Genomic DNA, 10,198 nt, shown 5'->3' with positions numbered 1-10,198 from the left:
TGATGGTTTGTATTGGTTTCTTTTAAATAAAGTTATTTTTTCAAAAGATATAAATGGGGCAAAGCAGTCATTATTGAGGTCTCATATGTGAATACTTTATTTATTTTTCTTTATTGCATATTCCTTATATTACATATTTTAGGTACAATTTTGAAAGAAAAAATTGAATCGCCTCCCCTGGACTTCCATCCGTATATATACTGTGTTAGTTGTTGTTAGTGTAATTTTTGTGTCAAAAAAGCCGACTTATATTGACCAAGATTGATTTATAAAAGCAATAAAAGGGAAAAACATCCAAGGGGGCGAATACTTATGCAAAGCACTGTATATACAGTGTTAGTTGACTGATGAATCTCACTATGTAAGGGATCTGGGTGAGAAACTCCTATCTTGTGCTTGAGCAGTCTAGTCTAGTCATGTGAATATGTGGACCCAATGACTTCAGAGGGCCTCTAGAGGTGAGCTAGTGGTTCTTGGGTCTCCTTCCACGTGCGGCTCGGCGTCTCCCTGGCTTCTTCATTATGTTCTCATCACAACGCACACGGACCTGACAAAATGGAAACAGGCCGTTTTAATCAGTTGAGTTAAAATTGTCATGATTATAGTGGCATATGGATGCTTTCAAAACTCTCCTTTTACAAACACAGACAGATTATTGACATTCTACTAGTCTACAAGACTGAGTTGAACTCAGCAGTTTGCCCAGGCCCAAGTGTCTTGTGTGAGGAGGACCAAAGGCGATAAAGGCAGAATGCATTCTTACTGGTGTTTTGTTGGAGCAGGATGTTGTGTCATCAGTGAGGAGTTGCAGAGCCTCTGGATTCTTCTTGACTTCATCAGAGCCAGGGGTCTTATGGTGATCCATATCCTTTTCAGGGACATTCTCAGAGATGGTGGTAGTTGCTGGCCTAGAACCATCCATGCATTGTTGACTAACATCAACGACACACTTTGCTTCTGCAGTCACAGAAGTGACCGGGTGGTCCTTCCTCAAGCGGTTCCTTGTCTCTTTTATCATCATGTTCTCAAAAATCTTCTGTGCCATCTTTAGTTTCATAAACTCTTCTTCATCCTGATGTTAATTATCAAGTGGTAAACATTAGAAACTTCCTCACAAAGTAACAAAGTAACATTTAATATTTACTTACCACAGGCGTGGCAGCTTCCGTGGATACTGGCGGCCATCCTTCTGCAGTCCACACTGCTTTAATACTTCTCCGGTGATGTTGACCTTGATGACGAGAAGAAGTTCATGTTATGATCATATGCATTATTATTTAATAATATTCCACCTTTGTTTCACTTGTTATAATAAAAGAAAGTGTGGTTAAATGTTAAATGAACAGACGGCTGTATTGACACTCACAGAGCAATCTCCCACATCTATCCTTTGCTGGTGCGGCTGACCTCTATGACTGGTTAAATAAGACAGAAAAAGTCAAGTTTAATTACCTTGAACAGCACAAGCTATTGTATTAATTTTCCAATGCCATAGGGGACCAGCTTTACGGAGGTCTGCGGCTGTGTTGAAAATGTGCTCCTACTCGCCATAAGCAAGTATCAGAAATTCTGACTCAAGTTATTAACGTAACATAGGTTAAGGTTAAAGCAGATACAACTTATACATACCTGCTGTGTATTCAAGGTAATTAATGATGACATTAGAAGATGTTATGAAATGTAACGTTACTCACTAAGCCACTTACTCAGTATGCTATTGATAGGCTACTTGTCAGTGTATAACTAACATTTTGCTGGTATCCATATAACTCGATAACTTTCATGAAATGTTCATTAATCTGTCAAATTGAGCCGCTTGTGTTAAAATAAAACTTTGTTTTGTTAAAAGCCAAAGAGAGCATTAGGGCGAAACTATACGTTCATATAAGTTTATGAAGACTTCAAGTGGTTTAAATTTGTTTAAGAGACATTACATCCTTGTATGACTTTTACCTCAACATGTCTATTTATCAATAATAGTACTTTTGATGTTCCGATGATAAAGAATGATTTGATTTTTCTTTGTCCGTCTTTGTTACATGCTAAGACACCCTAAATCAAAATGGTTTGTTTTGAAAAAATGACTTGTCGATTGTGTCAATCTTTCAATTTACCGTTACTGTTAGTTTTGCCCTCTTTGGGGTCAAACCCAATTCACGCCATGGATTCATAATGTTGTGGAAACACCAACCTTTTTGGTGGTTCATTGTGTGGTGCTGTTTGTACAAACTGTTTAGAGGAATGCACTTACTGTAACATGTTGCTGTGAGATCAGATACCTTTGCAATATGTTCTTGAATGTTTCCACGCAGTTATAGAGCTATAATGTAATAATCAGAGTGGCTCGACATCATTTACACCAAACTCAACTCTAACTAGGCTCTCTGCCACCACACTGACTTAACACTTACTAGGCTATCTGCCACTCTTCGCTGAGAGAGCAATAGACAGAATAGGAAGGATGAAAACACACACATGAAATGAAAAAAATAACTATTATTATGGGGTTTTGAAACAGTAATCTTTGTAAGGAAGTACATGTTCCGTGGGGGGGAGGGGGGAAGAAATACATTTTTTTACAAGTTCTTTCATGTTTCCATCTTTGGCATTTACCCAGAGGCCTTCTTTGTTGTATGCGGTGACACCTATGGAAAACATTATGCAAATTAAGAACATTTCATAGGAAACACTACTGAATTCCTCATAGACATTTAACATTGGAACTTCATCAACCTCATGAGTTGATTTGATTTCTGTCATTGGTTCGCTGGTTCCCTCTGCTTCCTTCAGAGTCTGAAGAACCATCCAGCGTTCATGACTGGACACCTGTATGCATCTTAAACACATCTGTATTTCCTCCTAAATCAAACAAACAACACATATTTAGAGTTGCAGTTTTTCATGGCGTGTTAATCTTAGATCACTTGCAGCTTGCTGGAATCAACTTCATAATATTTGATGTTTATAGGATGCATACATCAGTCTTGCACATGACCAACTCAATCTGTAGCGCACTGTTGTGTGGTGAGAGAAAGAATGTTCAGGATATGATTGGTCACCTGCTCCTGACGGAATCTGAGTTTCAGACGATCCGCCTCAGTTTGGAGGCTTGATGCTTTAGCTCCATCTCCTCTCCGTTCACATTCCCTATGAAGCCAACGAGCAAGAAGTTAATCTAGTGAGTAATTATTCATTAATGTTTGTTTGTGGATTCCACCAGAGTGTGAATTATGCAATGGCAATTTGGGCTGGGGGGGAAACATCAATGTCTTTTTTTTTTCTGAGCGTGCACATAACTTAAATCTTTCAATTTACTGTTTCTGTTACTTTTGCCCTCTTTGGGGTCAAAGACTGAAATAGGGAAGTCAAACCCCCCTGAAATCCACGCCATGGATTCATTATATTGTGGAAACACCAGCCTTTTCTCTTCGAGTAGCTTCTTAAGCTCGGTCGCAGATTCCACTGCCAGAGTTGTTGCTCTTTGCTGGAGATCATTTGACATGAGCCTGTCATGCAAATCCTGGTCAACCAAGATCTGCTGCATCAACTTGATGTACACAGAACCAGTGGTGGTTGCGGAGGGCTGGACTGCTGCCCCCCCACTCTGGAGATGGAACGGGCAGATGGTGGGTAGGTTGTCATAGGTAGCTATCAGCAAATATTATTCAGAACATTAAACATTTTGCACTTCTCTTAATATTAAATATGTTAGATTACTAGTAGAGTTAGAATAGTTTAAAAAAAATTATAAACATTTCACGCAAGTTGCAGATACATGTCAGGCAATTCTCAAATGTATTTTCTGATTCCTCACTGACCTCCTGAATCACCCCCTTCTCTGTGGCCTTAGGCTGATGTGTGTTCAAATGAACAGATGGCTGAGGACACACTGCGGTCTTACCATTGAAGCCATCCTGCAGGCCAGCAGTTGGTTTAGGGCATTTATAATGGAACTGGAAGAAGAGATTATTTTAATTATTCAATTACTGAATTTAACAGTCATTTGCCATGTGCATTCCTTCATCAATGTTTAGAGTAGTATTTGACATAAGTTAACATCATGGCTAGTCGTCATGGTGTCACAGCCAATGGAGCAATGTACAGAAATATCCAGGAGGTGGTGCTAGAAGTTCACAAACCTCTCCAGCCTCGTTCTTGTTGTCATGGCCACCCTTCTTTTCTAAATTCTTTTCTTGAACTGGTGGGACGCCCTTAACATCAGACTTCTTGTCTGGGTTTAGAATTTGAGGTATATCCTTCTCAGCAGGGTTAGGGATCCTCATATTCTCAATTATTTCATTGCAGTCTTTAAACATTGCCTTTAATTCAGTCATTGCATTCTGCTTTTTCCTTCTTGGTTTTAAGGTCTTCCTCACGGCAGCATGGCCCTAATTGAAGAAAGAAAAAATTGAATCCTGCACCCTGACGTTTTTTATTAGCATTTTGGGACCACGCACATGTGATAGGATATTGAGGAAAGATAGGTGCTCTACCAGCTGACGTTCAGACTGAAACTGAAACCGATTCAAATGAGGCTCATAAAATAAATTAAAACAAAGAAGTCTGAGAGAAGAGGTGACTTACAGGGGTTACGAGAGAAAAAAGTCTTTTTAGGGTGTCCAGTTTCTGCTGATCAACAGTTGTCTTCAGCATGTCAAGAATATATTTGATCATAAGCCACATGATGTCCGTGTTTACTCCTTCAACAAGACCATGTGCATTTGGAGATAGGCTGGCCACAGGTGGCTCCTATGAAGTATATAATACAAACTTAGAACATAGGAAACAGCTGTGGAGGTGAAGTATATGAACATCTTTAGTTATGAACGTCTAACTTCTTTAGTTGATTTCATTACCACCATTGGGCAGGCTGAGGGAGGATGAGGCATGCTGATGTTCTGTCCTCTGGTCAGCTGCTGAAGGACATACCTCTCAACTTTGCTCACCCGGACGACCCTTAAACACCTGTTTATGTTATCCTATAGTAATAGAATCGGAAAAGACATTTGTCATAACTGTATAGTGGTTATTTCTCATGGCATGATCATTTTAGATTCCTTTCCACAGAAACACTTGCTGAATTCAATGCGGGACTTTTTTTGTTATTTCTGAGATACATGGCTCTGGCTAGCACATCACATGGCGCTAATTCAAGCCATACAGCACTCTGGTAGAGAGAGAAAGAAGCTTGATCTGATGGGTCACCTGTCCCGTCTTGAGTTGGAGTTTCAGGAAGTCAGTCTCTGTTTGAATAGCTGATAATGTATCACCATCTCCTCTCAGTTCATATTCTCTGCAAAGCCAGCAAACATGTAGTTAGTCTCTGAAGCAGTTTAGTAATGAGCGACTCTTAGTAGATTTAAGATAAATGTGGGAGCACCAGCCTTTTCTTGTCGACCAGCACTTTGAGTTTGGCCTCGGTCTGCGTGGACAGGCTGTCGGCTGTTTCTTGGAGGTAATTTTCCCAGAGCTCGTTATTCTTCTCCTCTTTGGTCAAGATGTCGTGGACCACATTGGAATGCTGCGAAGGTATATGGGTCTTGAGAGAGGAAAGAAGTGCTGACACCTCCTTCTGGAGATGGAGAATGAGGATGTGGGTTATTTTTTGTTTTAATCCTAAAGTGACTATATGTTCAGAGTTCTTTGGCGATAAGATTAGCACTATTGGTTCATGTTAAAAGCTCATTGATAGTCTGCGCCCCCTATAGTTCAAGCATAGTATTGCAATGGTCAGCCATACTTTCCAATCAGTTGACCACTGTTTGATTCCTTGTCAGGGCAGATTGCCTTTGCACAGCTGCTTCATTTTAAGTAATTGATCATGGTCAGTAACTTTAACTAATTTGCTATGTCACAAAGTCACTGGCTAAACATAGAGCCAACAATGACTAAGCTGCATTATGGAGGCCGCCAACAGGGGGCCATTGGGCGCTAAAGGGGGCGCTAGCGAGGCACACCCTGGCGGGGGCACTAGTGCCCAGTGTTGCCTGCGCCAATCAGTGCCTCATTGCCCGACTGACACCCCACTAGGATTCACCACAATTGAGTAGCCTAAGTGAAAGTGCATTCTCCCCAACCTTAAAACATGGCAACCATCTATTTCTTTTCTCTACCGGTTCATAAGATAATTCAAATTAAATAAGAGAATCTCAGAGGAATTTAAGTTGTCAGAAGGGCACTTTCAGCCCTTTCATTTGAAATAAATTACAATGAAAATGGTTATGGTTATTGTTATTCTTTACTCTGGCCTCACCTGTTGTGCTATCAGAGTGTTTGGTATGCCTTTAAGGTGGATGATCGCCTGTGGAGGATAGCCATCATATGGCTTAACTGAGAACGCATGACATTCCAGATGCGTTAGTGTTGGAAAAATGAATCATGTCAAGCTCAATTTTAGAAGGGGCAAACTTATAACCTTTACCCACAGGTTATAGTATAAGAGCTGTACACTGGAAAAAGGTCAATTCTGTTTTAATTCTGGATGAATAAGGATTTATAGCAAAGCTCACAAAAGTCTCTGCACAGTCACTTGTCCTGAGCAGACTGAGACACGAAAGACTCTACTTGCCAACTGGAAATGCACATTGTCTGCTGACGTCATAAATGGTTGCCATAGGTCCAGGATTGATTCCTGTCATTATGAAGAGGTCTTTGGGGTCCCTTTGGTCAATGAGTCCCCTGTTTCGGGTTGGACAATAAAACAAGTAAGTGTTGAAAGGAGTTCGGCTACAGCAGTATCTGGAGAACAGCGTAGATATGAACACAGAACAAAGTCACCTTATTAATAGAGATCTTAGGAGAAGAACAACCTCTATATATATCAGTGTTTACACACACCGACACAGTCAAACACATATCTTATTTTTTAACAAAGTATTAAGAATTAAGATCTCACATTTCAAATATGCATTAAATATTCATTTGTAATTGTACAACATAATAACACTTGTGTCTTTGATGAAAAATGGCCGGTATGATTCATGACAAAAATGCTCACCTGCTTATATCAGCAGCCAACTGATTATGTTAAATCAGTTTATATTATCCAAGTAGGCAAGGCGAAGGATGTTATGAATCCTTGTGAGTCTGAGATGAAAGAAATGATTTATGTTAAAGATTGAAGTTTTAAAATGGTCATTTTTGACCGGCACACCAAATGAGAGGTTATGGGGGTTTGGATATTTTAGTTTTTGAGAGGGTGAGGCCTTTCTCGTGTACAGACTGTATTGGTGTGTGTATGAATGTGTGTGTGATTGTGTATTTTTTTTGTCCGTCACCAATTTTTTGTGGACAGAAATATTTTTTGAAGAAAGCATCATCTCTGGTCATATCCTTTCATTTCTGGGCCTAATGCAGTTTTCTATATAAGACTCAGATTCACTCTTAACTATATAACACTCAGATTCACTCTAACTATATAAGATTCAGCTTCACACCAACAATAAAAGACAGGGTTTCACTCCAACTATAAGACTCAGTTTTACTCTTACTATATAAGACTCAGATTGAGTCATTTGTTTCTGTTCATCTTCCTGCTCTGGGTCTGTTATGTGTGAATTAGTGTGAATTTGTGCGTTCTTAAACGTTTCAATAGCCTACGTGTGACGGATTACAGTCAGGTCAGATGCACTTTCTACCACTAGGTTCTTGAACTGGCCAATCCTGCCACAGGCTACATTAACATCTTTATATTTACTAGCTGCAGAGTTTTACAACCATGAAAGGGAGGATTAAGCAGTCCTTCCGTTGAAAAGAGAGATCGATAAGAAAGCCATATTACGCTCGACATGTAAAAAACTATCAAGCACATTTTTAGACAGGTAAAATGTAAGGCTTACCTTTATCCACAGCTTTCACAGTATATGCAATCTAAACTGGAAAAGGTATTTTTTATTCTAAATTATAGCCTATTTATAGCAAAACACATGCAGGCTCCATTTGCAGGCCTACCGTCAATGTTCCAGACAGAATGATTCTCCAGAGACTTTAATTATATAACAAAATAGCTGTAATCTAAACAAAGAGATTTTGATTTCCAGTTCTTTGTATTTCGATTTCTTTGTAAGACCAGAATGGATTGAGGTGGAGTAATTAACTCTGCTTTGGCAACAGCCTACATGTTCTTCTTGTTGTCATGGAAACCAGGCACTGTTTGAATCTGAATTTGAATTTGTCTCCTCTTGCCAACCTCTAGAACTCCACAGTGTTCCATTCTGTTGATGTCATATCGTGAAGCCAGACATCTCTGACTCTGAGGTCTATCAAATGTGAAATGTTGCCATAGTTTCTGTAGCTTCAGAGCTTCTCAGCGGCAGACATCTTTGTCCACAGTGACTTACGAAAACAAATTTAACTCATAAGGGGTGCTCAGAGAGCACGGACCTCCACCAAGACCAAATGCCCTATCTTACAATGTTACAGAAATTGAAGAAAAAAACAAACTAATCCAGGATCTGCCCATCATTCATGACCAGAAACTGGAGAACTGGAGAAAGTTTTGTTTTCCTATCAGTTAATATTGTCCTGTTCTGAACGGACTTGAAGCTATCATTGCAAATATTCTCTGAGACTGACACTCAATGAATCAGTCAATTAATAAATCAATCAATTTGTTTATTTGAGGGACAGTGTACTAGCCTGGGTGCTATCCGTGTGTACGCGTTCCACTGATCTCACTGAACAAACGTTTGTTCAGCGCGAAAGGCAGCAAGCAGTGGAACGCGTACAAACGGATGGCACCCAGGCTAACAGTGTACATTCATGAACATTAAAATGTAAATGCACCCAATTATAGCCAAAAGGCTCGTTTCCATTGGCAGTCCCCCTGCCACAGTGAAACAGCTATACAACCTTAAAAAAGGCATTAACATATTCACTCAATCTAAGTTATCTTCAAAACTCTCCAGACAAAGCCCACAGCCCTAAAATGTGTGTTTTACTGTTGACAGAGGCATTGCAGTTTTGCATTGAAATGCATGATGTATGCCCAATAAGACCCCTGCCTTGCATTCACTTCACAGCTGTTTCATTACCATGTTGGATCAGGTAAGACAGAAGGTTCATCAATGTGATGCTTTGCAGACATGAAAAGCAGAACTGTTTGATCCCAGATCGTTGCTTTAAGACTTAAGAGATGTCTGGCTTCATGATATGACATCAACATAAAGAGATGAAATCAGTCTCACAATTGTATTAAATTGTAAATGTATTGTATTGTACCAAATTGATGAAGTATCAGGGTTTCCAACTGTCATGCTTTTGTCATAAGACACATGCTTTGAAGACCCGCCTCACACCAGCATGAAGGGGGAAAAAATGCCAAAAATACACCAATACTCACGCCAAGCCAGCCTTGTAAGTTGAGAACTCTGTACACTTTTAATTAATTCCTTTCAGAAAGCTGACGCAACGTTACCTGATGCAGAGAAGTGTGGCAGGATTCTGTGTTTTCAACTAGACACGGAACAATTTTCGGAAGTCTTCAAATAAATCAGATTGTACTGTATTACCTGAAACTCTGCTTTGTTACTGAACTATTCCATCTTAGAGATGTTGTTGCATCTGTTCCTGATTCTGTCTTAGTTTGAGCGCACTGCATTTCTTGTGTCTTTGGATAAACCTCCTGAAGGATCTCCCATGTCAGGTTAAAGACATACTAATGGAAACTTGAAAACATCTGAACATAGTAACATTCTATTGTATCAATGTTATAAAACTAAATTACAATAAAGCAGCCTTAGATAAAGTACTACTTACTTTTAGGCACTCTGGGATTCCTTTGAATGAAAAGTGCGTTAAAAATAAAATGAATTATTATTATTATTATTACTTTTACCTACAGATTTCTCTATAGTGTGTGAACTCACACCCACTACAGTGGCCTACATGAGGTCTACCTCGTAAGGTATAAATACTATAGTAATTCATATTAATTGTAAGGCTTATATTAATAAAATACCTGCACATGGGTACCTGCATGCCCCATGGTGTTTCATTCTGTATACTTGTCATAATACCATTTTGGCTACAACCCCAGTGTTAGCAGTTGATATGGACATTTTAATTGTAATTGAACGCTTAAACAAGGATTGCTTTTCTACAGAGGTATAAAGTTATTTCTAAACCTGATTGTTCAAATCCTTGATTGTGATTGGCTAAAAGCCGTTGTAAAATCCAGCATTACCTTACAATTTGACCT

The sequence above is a fragment of the Sprattus sprattus genome (genome assembly GCF_963457725.1).
Source record: "Sprattus sprattus genome assembly, chromosome: 1".
NCBI lineage: Eukaryota > Metazoa > Chordata > Actinopteri > Clupeiformes > Clupeidae > Sprattus > Sprattus sprattus.
This window is presented reverse-complemented; position numbering follows the sequence as displayed.